Consider the following 10,522-nt stretch of genomic DNA (forward strand, 5'->3'; position numbering starts at 1 on the left):
CCCACCTGAACTTTTCTTTCTTTCTTTTTTGGTATGTATTGAAAGGAGGAACTCTAACAATTTTCTCCTGAAATAACTAGTTGTACCCTTTGGACAAACCCTATCATAATGTAATCATATTTAAATACTAAATGTGGCTCTTCTTTTTACCTTATTTTACTTTAATTTTTTAAAAATCTTTATTTCAGATAAAATTAAATTTCTCTAATTTAGGATAAAGCAAACATACTTCCTTCAGTTTATTATTTTAGGTAATTGTGATTTCCGTGAGTAGAGTTTCTGAGTATCATTTGAATATGTTCCTACACGCTTGTTAAAGGCTTCTATAGCCTTTTTTCGGTAGGAATTCCAGTTTTTCTTTTCCTTTTTACATTCCTCATAAAAGGCAGGATCATTATAGTAAGCCATTAATCACTCTTTCAATGCAGGATTCTCTTTCTAGCATTTTACTACCATAAGGATTCCTGACTCCTGGCAACATCTGGTAAAATCTTAAATTTGTTCAGAACATCTATCTCAGGCTTTTTCTCACATTATTTTAAGAATCAAAACCTCCTTTTCAGTGCTGGTCGGCTTCTCAGTGGATAGAGCATTGGCCCAATCTATGGATATCCTGGGTTCAACTCCATTCAGGGCACACAGGGGAAGCAACCATCTGCTTCTCTCCCTCCCCTTTTTCTGCCTCTTCCTCTCCCACAGCGAGTGGCTCCATTGGTTCAAGCATTGGCCTGGGGCGCTGAGGATATCTAGGTTGGTACCAGAGTCAGCCTCAGGTGCTAAAAATAGCTCAGTTGATTGGAGCATGGGCCCCAGATGGGCAGAGCACTGGCCTCAGACAGGGGTTGCCAGGTGGATCCCAGTCCTGGCACATGCAAGAGTCTGTCTCACTATCTCCCCTCCTCTCACTTAAAAAAAGTCATTTTTGACATGTCTGAGATGCTGGGTCAAGCACCATCTTGTTGACAGAGAGCTAAATGTGACTCTCTTTAATAATTAAGACATGTTTGTGAAAGAAGTTCAAACACCTAAAAAATACATAATATTTGGAAAGTGAAAGAATTTACTGCCTAAAGAAAACCACTGCTGATGATTTAGTGAATTAGTTTTTTTAATTGAGGCATAGTTTGCATAAAATTCAGGTGTCTCCAAACTATGGCCCCCTGAGGCCACTTATATGACCCCCTGCCACACTTACGGAAGGGGCATCTCTTTCATTGGTGGTCAGTGAGAGGAGCACTGTATGTGGCGGCCCTCCATCGGTCTGAGGGACAGTGAACTGGCCCCCTGTGTAAAAAGTCTGGGGACCCCTGGAAATAATATGCATAGATTCTAAGCGTATTGTGTGATGAATTTTAACAAATATGTACACACATATAACCACCACCCAATCAAGATATAAAACATTTCTGCACCCAGAAAGTTCCCTCTCACCCTTTCCAGTCAATCTCCATTTCCCCTGAAGCAAGAACTGTTCTAAATCAATCTCTATAATGCAGATTTGACTGCTTTAGAAATATAAATGGAATCATAAACATTAAATCATCTGTATCTAGTTTCTTTCACTCAATATAACTCTTTTGAGATTCATTCATATTGTTCTGTGTATTAGCAGTTTGTTCCTATTTACTGCTGAATAGTATTCCATTTTGTGGATGAACCACAATTTATCCACTCACTTTTTTTTTTGTGACAGAGAGAGAGACAGAGAGAGGGACAGATAGGGACAGACAGACAGGAAGGGAGAGAGATGAGAAGCTTCAATTCTTCATTGCAGCACCTTAGTTGCTCATTGATTGCTTTCTCATATGTACCTCGACAGGGGGGGGGGGCTACAGCAGACCGAGTGACTCCTTGTTCAAGCCACAGACCTTGGGTTCAACCTGGTGTGCTCAAACCAGATGAGCTCATGCTCAAGCTGCTGACCTCGGGTTTTTGAACCTAGCTTCTCTGTTTCCCAGTCTGACGCTCTATCCACAGCGCCACCACCTGGTCAGGTTATCCATTCACTTATTGATGCACATTTGGGTTCTTTCTAGTTTGGGGCTATGTCAAATAAATCTGCTAAGAATATTCTGGTACAATCCTTTTTGTGGACAGTTCTAGGAGTGGAATTGTTCGGTCATAGGATAAGTATAACTAATTTTATAAGAAACAGACACACATTTTTTCAAAGTGGTTTACCGTTTACCCACCCAACATTATGGTACAGCTGCTCCACAGCTTCACTAACACTTGGTATTATCTTTTGTGTGTGTGATATCATAATTTAAACAGGTTTTAATAATTTGACACAGTCACAAAAGTACAGTACACAGAACATTTTTTCTGTTTTCATTTTAGACTACGTTGTCAACATTATGTCCCATCTCCCATAAAACTTTTAATTTATGAATGAATTGATATCTGTATGAATTCATGGTTTCCCTTGTTATTCAGTGGGCAATAATCTATTACTATTATTATTTATTTTGATAGATCGTATCAGATTTGACCCTCAAGCTGGCTTTTGTGTTCTTTGACATGTCCTAAACATTCTTGGAACAATTCTTTGCTTTCTCCCATAAAAATATCCAGGAACACCTTGTACTTTTCCTGCCCAGCCCTAGAACTAGCGATTTCTTCAAGGAGGCTTTGTTGTTTGTTTGTTTGTACATTTAATGAAGAATGGTATTTAACTATTAATAAAATAAAAGGACAACGTACTGAGTGGGAGAACATATTCACCAATGGTACATCTGATAAAGGGTTAATATCCAAAATTTATAAAGAACAAACAAATCAATTTAAAAATGGGCAAAGGACCTAAATAGACACTTCTCCAAAGAGGACAGACAGATGACCAATAGACATATGAAAAGATACTCGAAGTCACTAATCATCAGAGAACTGCCAATTAAAACCACAATGAGATATCACCTCATACCTGTCAGAATGGCTATCATCAATAAATTAACAAACAATGGTTGGCAAGGAAACCATTATGCACTTTTGGTGGAAATGCAAATTGGTGCACCCACTATGGAAAACAGTATGGAGGTTCCTCAAAAATTAAAAATTGAACTGCCTTATGACCTAGTAGTTCCGTTTCTGGGTATATATTTGAAGAAACCTAAAACATTAATTTAAAAGAATATATGCACCCCTATGTTCATTGTAGCATTATTTACAATAGCCAACCTATGGAAGCAACCAAAGTGCCTAAAAATAGACAGTAGATAAAAAAAGCAGTGGTACATATATACAATGGAATATTACTTGGCCATAAAAAGGCACAAAATCTTACCATTTGCAATAGCATGGATGGACCTAGAGCAGGAGTATTCAACCTTTTTATACCTACTGTCCACTTCTGTATCTCTGTTAGTAGTAAAATTTTCTAACCGCCCCCCGGTTCCACAGTAATGGTGATTTATAAAGTAGGGAAGTAACTTTACTTTATAAAATTTATAAAGCAGAGTTACAGCAAGTTAAAGTATATAATAATAATTACTTACCAAGTACTTTATGTCAGATTTTCGCTAAGTTTGGCAGAATAAATCTTTCTAAAACAACTTACTATAGTTAAATCTATCTTTTTATTTATACTTTGGTTGCTCCGCTACCGTCCACCATGAAAGCTGGAATGTCCACTAGTGGGCAGTAGGGACCAGGTTGACTACCACTGACCTAGAGGGTATTATGCTAAGTGAAATAAGTCAGCCAGAGAAAGACAAATACTAATTGATTTCACTTATATCTGGAATCTAAAGAACAATATAAATGAACAAACAAAACAGAAACAGACTCACAGCTACAGAGAACAGATTGATGATTGACAGAGGGGAGAGGACAGGGTGAAAAAGGTGAAGGGATTGAGAAGTACAGTTTGGTAGTTACAGAATAGTCATGGGGATGTAAAGTACAGCATAGAGAATATAGTTAATAATACTGTAATAACTATGTATGGTATCAGGTGGGTACTAGAAATATCAGGGAACACCTTGTAAAGTATATGATTGTCTAACCACTATGTTGTCTACCTGAAACAAATACAAAATAATACTGAATGTAAACGGTAATTTAAAAATATCTTTTTAGACCCTGGTTGGTTTGCTCAGAGGTAGAGCATTGGCCCGGTGTGTGAAAGTCCCAGGTTTAATTCCCAGTCAGGCATACAGAAGAAGCAACCATCTGCTTCTCCATCCTTCCCTCTTCTCTTTCTCCTCTCTCTTCCCTCAACCTCCCAAGGGATCAAATGGTTTGAGCAAATTAGTCCCAAGTGCTGAGGATGGCTACATGGCTTTACCTCAGGTGCTGAAATAGTTCAGTTGCCAAGCAACAGAGCAGCTGCCCCAGATGGGCAGAGCATTTCCCCTCAGTGGGCTTGCTGGGTGGGTCCTGGTCAGAATGCATGCAGGAGTCTATCTCACTGCCTCCCCACTTTTCACTTAAGAAAAAAACATATCTTTTAAAATTATATGTTTTTGAAAATGATGTTTAGAATCCCAGCTTTATGTACACAGTGTGCTCATATTATTGACATATCACCACTTCCAGTGCATCTCCCAGGAGAGAACTAGGAAATATATGGATACACACAAACACACACACACACCAGGAACATATATTTTATGTTTATTTCTATACATCTCTACATATTTTGAAAACCGTAAATCTACACCAATACTTCCAATTCCAATCCAACTCATAGGTTCACTTTAGTTTTTCCCCTTTCCATATTTTTAGCTCCTTTCTCTGCCATGTTATCCTTATTACATTTACTTATTTGTTCAATTGCTGAATGTATGTAGTATCCCGTGTCCACCGCCATCCCCTCCCCCAAGGTGGTCACCCTCCTCACTATGCTTACTCTCTGACACTCTACTCCAGATCCCTCCTCTATCAAGACACTATCCTTTCCATGCAAAGTTCTGAAGTCTTACTTTGGACCTCCTGTCTAAGGGGATGCCCTCCTCAGTTCACTCTGGCTCCAAATCTCTGTACTGGGCCACCCTCATATAGATATTCCTCTCCTTCAACTCAGACCCTAACTCATGTTGGGCTACCTCCGGTATGGACTCTCTGCTCGTTCTGTTCAGGCTCAGATATCTAACACCATGCTTCTCTCTGTGTGAGCACTGGTCTCACCCAGCTTATGCTTCGATATGCCATTTTTGACTGTCCCTGAACATGGTTGCCCCTATCACCCTGCTAGAGCTTTGATACACAGTTCTAATCCAAATCTCCATCATGTGGCACCTACCTTGCTCTGCTCCGCATAGTGGCCCTAGGACTGAATCTTCTGGGAAGGGAATGGAAGGGAAGAAGAAAAGGAAAAAGGAAAGGTGTGGAACTACTATCATTCCTTTAAAATTTAGGTATTCTAAAGGGTATGACACTGTATCTCATGTTTTTTTTTTTTTTTTTTTTTTTCATTTTTCTGAAGCTGGAAACAGGGAGAGACACAGTCAGACAGACTCCCGCATGCGCCCGACCGGGATCCACCCGGCACGCCCACCATGGGGCGGTGCTCTGCCCACCAAGGGGCGATGCTCTGCCCATCCTGGGCGTCGCCATATTGCGACCAGAGCCACTCTAGCGCCTGGGGCAGAGGCCGAGGAGCCATCCCCAGCGCCCGGGCCATCTTTGCTCCAATGGAGCCTTGGCTGCGGGAGGGGAAGAGAGAGACAGAGAGGAAAGTGCGGCGGAGGGGTGGAGAAGCAAATGGGCGCTTCTCCTGTGTGCCCTGGCCGGGAATCGAACCCGGGTCCTCCGCACGCTAGGCCGACGCTCTACCGCTGAGCCAACCGGCCAGGGCCTGTATCTCATGTTTTTAATTCAGGTATCTCTGATGACTAACGGCACAGAGCTTCTTTTATGTACTTTTTGGCCATTTGTACATCTTCTTTTGTCAAGTGTCTATTTGAAGTTTGTGACCATTTATAATGTTGTTTTTCTTTTCCTCATTGATTTGTGTTCTTCATATATTCTGGATCCAAGTCCTTCATAAATGTATGTATTGAGAAATGTATCCAGCACTCAATGGCTTTTCTTTTTATTTTCATAACAGTGTGGATAATCAGAAATTTTTACTTTTTATGAAGAATTTATGAGTTTTAAATTTTTGGCTAGCCCTGGACAGATAGCTCAGTTGGTTAGAGCATTGATTCCATATACCAAGGTTGTGGGTTTGTTCCCGGTCAAAGCACATAAAAGAATCAACCAATGAATGCATAACTAACTGGAACAACAAACTGATCTCTCTCTCTCTTCCTTACTCTTTCTCTAAAAAAAAAAAAAAAAAAAAAAAAAAAATCAATAAAAAACCTGACCTGTGGTGGCGCACTGGATCCAAAGCATCAACCTGGAATGCTGAGCTCACTGGTTCGAAACCTCAGGCTTGCTGGGTCAAAGCACGTACAAGAGTTGATGCTTCCTGCTCCTACCCCACCTTTCTCTCTCTGTCTCCTCTCTCTAAAATCAATAAATAAAAGCTTAAAAAAAAACAATAAAAATTTAATTTTATGGCTAGTGGTTTTTTTGTTCCCCATATGAAATATTTGCCTACCTGAAATTCATGGAGATGTTTTCCTGTTTTCTTTTAAAAGCTTTAAAGATTTAAATTTTATGTCTAGGTCTCTGCTGCATCTCTAATTAAGTTTTTTTTGTATACTGTGAAACAAAGACCAAAGTTATTTTTTTCATACAGATATCTAGTTGTGATCTTCATTTCCTAAAAATTGACCTTGTATATTTTGTTAAAAAGCAGTCGTCATTTATGTGTGAACTTATTTCTGCACTTTCTGTCCTATTCCATTGATCCATAGTCTAACAATATACCAATACAACCATCCCCCACCCCATTGTACTTTATTGCTGTAGGATGTCTACCTTTGTTCTTTTTCAAGATTATTTTTGCTAGGTTCTTTGGGTTTTTGTATAAATTTTAGAATCAACTTGTTAATTAGCTACAAAAATGGTGTGTGGAATTTTGATTAGCATTATGTTGAATCTATAGGTCAAATTGAAGAAAATTGCCCTCTCAATAATATCAAGTTTTCTGATCCTTGGACATTATGTATAACCCATTTATTTTCACACATTGCTTATCACAATGATTTATAGTTGGATGTTTTAAGATATTATAGATCATTTATCAAATTTATTCCCAAATATTGTTTTTGAATACCATTGAAAGTGGTATTTTTTAAGTTCATTTTTAATTGTTCACAGCATATACATATACATATACAACTGATTTTTGTGTATTGAACTTTTATCATACAGTGTTTTTAATTCACATTTCAGTCTTACTACTTTTTTTCATAGCTTAAATTTTTTTTCACTGTAAAGAATCATGTTTTCTGTAGTGATGACTGTTTACTTCAATCTTTTCCAATCTGTATACTTATTTCTGTCTCTTGTCCTATTACATTGGCTAGGACTTCCAGTACAATGTCAAATAGACGTGATAGTAAAGATTATCACCTTTTCCTGATTTAAGGGTAATATTTTTCAATATTTTACCATAATCATATAATGTTACCTGTGAAATTTTCTTAGGTACCCGTTATCAGACTGAGGAAGTTCCCTGAAACCCCAGCTTGAGATGTTTTAATTGTGAACTTGTGTTCACATTTATCAATGTTTTTTTTCTGAATCTACTAAGAGGATATGGGTTTTCACCTTTACTTCATTATTGTGGCAAATTTCATTAATTGATTTTCTAATGTTAAACTGCCCCTTATACCCTGGAATATATAATATCTCATTTGCAAATTTTGTTTAGAAATATTGTGCCTTTTATGAAAGATATTGGTATGTGATTTTCCTTTTTTTGTAATTTCCTTGTCAGGTTTTATATCCAGCTTATGCTGACTTCATATCCTCTATTCACTGAAATAATTTTTGTAAAATTAATATCTCTTCATTAAATATATAACATATAATTCTAGTGAATTCCAGTGAAGCCCTCTGTGCTTGGCATTTACTTTGTGGAATGTTTGTTATAAGAGTTTTAATTTGTTTAATACATATAGAACTGTTCAGAATTTCTATTTCTTCTTGATTATATTTTGGTAAATTTTATTTTTCAAGGAATTTGTCTATTTATGTAGATACTCATACTTTTTGGCATAAAACTATTAATATCTCATTCTTTATATTGGTATTTTACATTTTCTGTTTTCTTATTCAATTTTGCTAGGGTTTTTTCAAGTTTATTAATTTCAATAAACAATATTTGGCTATGTGGATATACTTCACTGTGTATATTCTATTTTACTGATTTCTGCTCTTATTTTTATTATTTTTTTCCTTCGTTTCCTTTGGATTTTCTTTGAGGTTCTTTTTCTAACTTCCTGCATTAGAAGCTTAGGTTATTGATTTACAACCATTCTTCTAATATGTACATTTAGATCTATAAATTTATTTCTGAACACTGCTTTAGCTACAATTCACAAATTTTGGTAGGTTGCATTTTTTTTATAGTCAGCTCAGAATATTTTATAATTTCCATTGTACTTATCTCTTTGACCCATAGTTTATTTTTGAAGTGTGTTCCTTAATTTCTAAATACTTTGAGATTTTAAAGTTATAGTTCTGGTACTAAGAACTAATTTAATTCTGGTGGTCAGAAATAACACAGTATATAATTTTTGACTTTTGAAATTTGTTGAAACTTGCTTTATGGACTAAAGCGTGTTTTGATAAATAATGTATACTTGAAAAGAATGTGTATTCTATACTTTGGGGCATAGTACATTATAAATACTGATTGGATAACATTGGCTGGGTAGTGTTATTTAGATAGTCTATATTTTAATTTTTTGATTGTTGTATAAGTAACTGGCAAAGCTGTGTTGAATTCTCCAGATATGATTGTATTTTAGACATGAGTCCTTAGGTGCATATTAATTTTGCAATGTTGCTTTTTGTTGAATTAACTCCTTTAACAATGAAATTTCCCTCTTTATTTCACGTAATTGCTTCTTGCTGTAAAGTACTTACTTTCTTTGATATGAATATAATTATATATATATATATATTTGCTTTCATTGGTTAGGTGTCTAAATGACATATTTGATCCATCCTTTCCACTAAACCATTCTGTTTTCATATTTATTGTATTTTGATGTATCTCTTGTAAGTAGCATATAATTGGATCTTTTAAAAAATCTTCTAATATCCTATATTGTATCATGAGAACAAATCCACCTTTATTTATTTACTTTTCAATGAGTTTAAATCCTTTAGAGGTACAGTATTACATGGTGTCTCTGTCCAATGGCCCTAGCAGTAAGGTTGCTTTAGAATTTGGCACAAGCCATGCCACTGTTCCCATGAGCATGAATTATCTTTCCACAGATGACACTGGCTTTGTTTGATTTGCCACCAGGAGTCAGTGTGTTGTCCTTTGCTTTGTGCACATAAGCACATCTCTTGCCTAAATAAAATTCAGTTTCATCTTGAGCATATACACATTCCATTTTAAGAAGAGCTATGTGTTCTCTCTGGTTCCAGAGACCCTATGGATAGCCAGCAAAAGTGCCTTGGACCACAGCCTTCCAGATATATGTATTTGTCATTTTAGATGTCCTGTTCCCAGCAAAACTCCATAGGCTCCAAAATGGTGGAAAGAATCTGTTTTTTAATTGGGAGTTTTGTTCTTTTAGATTCACTCTAATTGTGGAATAATTAAGTTGCAGTTAAGTCTACTACCTTGCTATTTGTTTTCTATTTTCCCCATGTGTTGTCTTCTTCCTCTCTTGATATTCCATTTTAATATTCCATTTTATCTTTTTGTTTCCCTTTTACTTTTAGTCTTTTAGTAGTTAATCCTAGAATTTAAAAAATGTATTCTTATTACAGTGTACACCTAATTGTCACAAATAATGTAAGAATCTCACAACAATTTGTCTCTATTTACCCCATACACATCTTTATTGATTTTATATATTTTATCGCCTACCTATGTATAAACCCCACAAATATGTGTTATAAGAGTTTCTTATATTTACTTAGTATGATGATGTGGGATTATTTACCTTCAACTTAAATAAAGTCCTTTGGGTTTATTATATTAGCCTGCTAGGGATGCAATTTTGCAACTTATTTGTCTGAGATTTTTTTTAATTCCCTGGGAGGGAAGGTATGAAAATCTAGGTTGGTAGGGTTTTTTTCTTTTCTCTCAACTGATTAAAAAGATGTTACTCTATTGCCTTCTAGTTTCCATAAATTTTTGTTTCAATATCAACTAGTATCTTTGGTGTTGTTTTTCAGGAGATATTGTATCTTTTCTTCTGGCTACTGTAGTGATATTCTTTTTTCCCCCCAAGTTTTCAGAAGTTTGACCATAGTTTGCTTAGGTGTGGTTTTCTCTTTCCCTGCTTGGTGTTTGCAATGATTTTTGAATCTGTGAGCTTTATCATTTGTTAGGAAAAATTCTGAGTCATCATTCTTTAAATATTACTGATGCTTCTCTCTCCTCTCCTTCTAAGACTCAAATTAAGTATATTGGACTTTTTGCCTATGCCCCATATCT

General features: G+C 36.2%; 2 pseudogenes; both read right to left on the reverse strand.

The window, feature by feature from the left end:
* Positions 1–302: 302 nt before the first annotated feature.
* On the reverse strand, positions 303–534 carry LOC136377269 (COX assembly mitochondrial protein homolog pseudogene; annotated as a pseudogene).
* An 8,678-nt stretch (positions 535–9,212) lies between these two features.
* LOC136377063 (large ribosomal subunit protein eL33 pseudogene) lies at positions 9,213–9,550 on the reverse strand (annotated as a pseudogene).
* Positions 9,551–10,522: the final 972 nt, after the last annotated feature.

This window comes from Saccopteryx leptura, chromosome 6 (assembly GCF_036850995.1).
Source record: "Saccopteryx leptura isolate mSacLep1 chromosome 6, mSacLep1_pri_phased_curated, whole genome shotgun sequence".
Taxonomy (NCBI): Eukaryota; Metazoa; Chordata; class Mammalia; order Chiroptera; family Emballonuridae; genus Saccopteryx; species Saccopteryx leptura.